This window comes from Engystomops pustulosus, chromosome 1 (genome assembly GCF_040894005.1).
Source record: "Engystomops pustulosus chromosome 1, aEngPut4.maternal, whole genome shotgun sequence".
Taxonomy (NCBI): domain Eukaryota; kingdom Metazoa; phylum Chordata; class Amphibia; order Anura; family Leptodactylidae; genus Engystomops; species Engystomops pustulosus.
The window spans coordinates 280,632,315-280,634,775 of NC_092411.1; positions in this window are offsets into that span (position 1 = coordinate 280,632,315).

Genomic DNA, 2,461 nt, shown 5'->3' on the forward strand with positions numbered 1-2,461 from the left:
ACTGCCCCCTATGTACAGGAATATAACTACTATAATACTGCCCCCTATGTACAAGAATATGACTACTAAAATACTGCCCCCTATGTACAAGACTATAACTACTATAATACTGCCTCCTATGTACAGGAATATAACTACTATAATACTGCCCCCTATGTACAAGAATATAACTACTATAATACTGCCCCCTATGTACAAGAATATAACTACTATAATACTGACCTCTATGTACAAGAATATAACTACTATAATACTGCCCCTATGTACAGGAATATAACTACTATAATACTGCCCCCTATGTACAAGAATATAACTACTATAATACTGCCCCCTTGCTGGGAGGTTGTGCGTGGTTTGAGCTCCTGAGACCTCTGCATGTCTGGAGCTAGCCCAGGGCGGGGCCACCCTGGGTGGGGAGATTTCCCAAGCGAGGCCCAGGCTTCCAGGCCTACAACGGGAGTGAACTCCCAAACAATTCTAAAGATGGATGCAAATCCAAAAGTTCTCAGTAAGCAAGAGAATCAACTGAATTGCAGTAATGTGGAGAATGTTGAAGTAAAGAAAGTGAGTACAGCAAGCAGAGAAGAAAGTTCCTCACCAGCCCAGCGTGGAGGAGCACAGGTGAAGCAGATTGTTAGACCAGCAGCAGGTGCACAGCCCCCCACTCCTGCACCCAGACAGAGGAGAACATCAATAGAGAAACAAACCCTGCAAGAAAACCTCCAGCAGAGGGATGTGGTGTCCAGCATGGCCGCTCCAGGCCGCACCAGATCTGCTGTGAAGCCACAACATGTCCCTGCAAAGGCCGGTGCAAGCAGCAAGCCTGGAGATGTGACACAGAAGGAGACAGGTGGATGCACACAGCCTGGAGGACTACAGCGACCAGCACGGCAGGTGAAGGAGACAGGTGGATGCACTCAGCCTGGAGCACTACAGCGACCAGCACGGCAGGTGATGGAGACCACCCGAGCGCCTGAGCTAAGGCTAGCAGAGGAAATCCCAGCACTGGTAAGGAGGATGGGGGAGCTTAGTCACCACAAACAGATGCTGCAAATGCAAATAGACTGCATGTACTCACTAAAAACTGCGCACCCTGAGAGCAGCGCCCTGTATGACTCCAAGCTGCACTCACTGAGTAAAGAGCTGGCAGTGGTGGTGGGAGAGATGGACTGTGTCCTGGAGAAGATGGGGCCGCTGTCTGAGTCCTATAGGAACAAGGAACGCTTTGCCAGACAGAACATTGCATCCATGTCCAGACCCTCTGATGCTGCGTCAGTGTCCAGCATGTCCCCTGATGAGAGAGGAACACGTCCCATACTACAAGCACCAAGCTTTGTGTTTCATGAGGGCGAGAAGGGAAAACAGCAGCTGCAAAGGTCTGCAGCCGTCCATCAGCAGGAGCATGCACCCGCACCACAAGTCCCAGAAGGCACTACACCACAGCAGGCACAGGCACCACAAGTCCCAGGAGGCACTACACCGCAGCAGGACAGTGGACATGCACCTATGTGTCAGGGTGATGTGGTGATCCAGGACTGTTCTACTGCTGGAGCAGACACTGGGGACACTGGTGGTCATCATGATGTTCCAGAGGGGTCAGGGGATGGAGGGGACCCTCAATCTGTATGGGATGTGCAGTCACCTGAGGATAACATAGAGGTGGATGGGGGGCAGGGGGTTGTACAGGACAATGTAAGTGACTTCCCCCCTATAACATCGAGCCCCCCAGTTGAGTCGGGTCCCTCTAGATCAGACCCTCCCCCCAATACCCAGAGTGAACCCCGTCATGAACCTCCCAGAAATGCCTGGAGCCGCGGCGCTCCCTCCTTCACCTCCGGCGCACAGTACTCAGGGCAGGCGTTTAAGAGGAGGAACGTGGTGCGCTTTAAAAACAGAGGCGCAAAGGAAGATCTCCCAGACAGGAGGTTTGTGGTCCGGGATCTCCTGTGCCGCCAGATGGGGTTCACGCCAGATGACATCCTGGCGGTCATAAACCTGCCAGACAGACAGGGCTATGATGTCAGCTTTAAGCTCATGTCTAGTCTGGATAGGTTCTGGGATAAACTCCCCCGGTTCAGGGACACTGATGGTTGGAGCAAGTTCGTGTTTGTCCCCATATCCAGGCCAGGTACCGTGGTGGTCAATATAATATTCTGGAACGAGTCAGTTCCTCCTCAGGATATTCTGGTGTGGCTCAGGCGCCATTGTGATCTGGTGTCTGACCTCACGAAGAACAGAGACTCCGACGGTATCTGGACTGGAGGGTGGAAGGTTCTGGTAAAACTGAGGCAGTACAATAATATCACCCTGCACCTCCCCAACTCCTTCTTTATAGGGAGAGAGAAAGGCGTCTGCTTCTATCCTGGGCAACCAAGAAAGTGCTTCAAGTGCGGTAAGATCGGGCACGTGGCCAATATATGTACAGTGGTGAAGTGTAACCTATGTGGGGAGGTCGGTCATC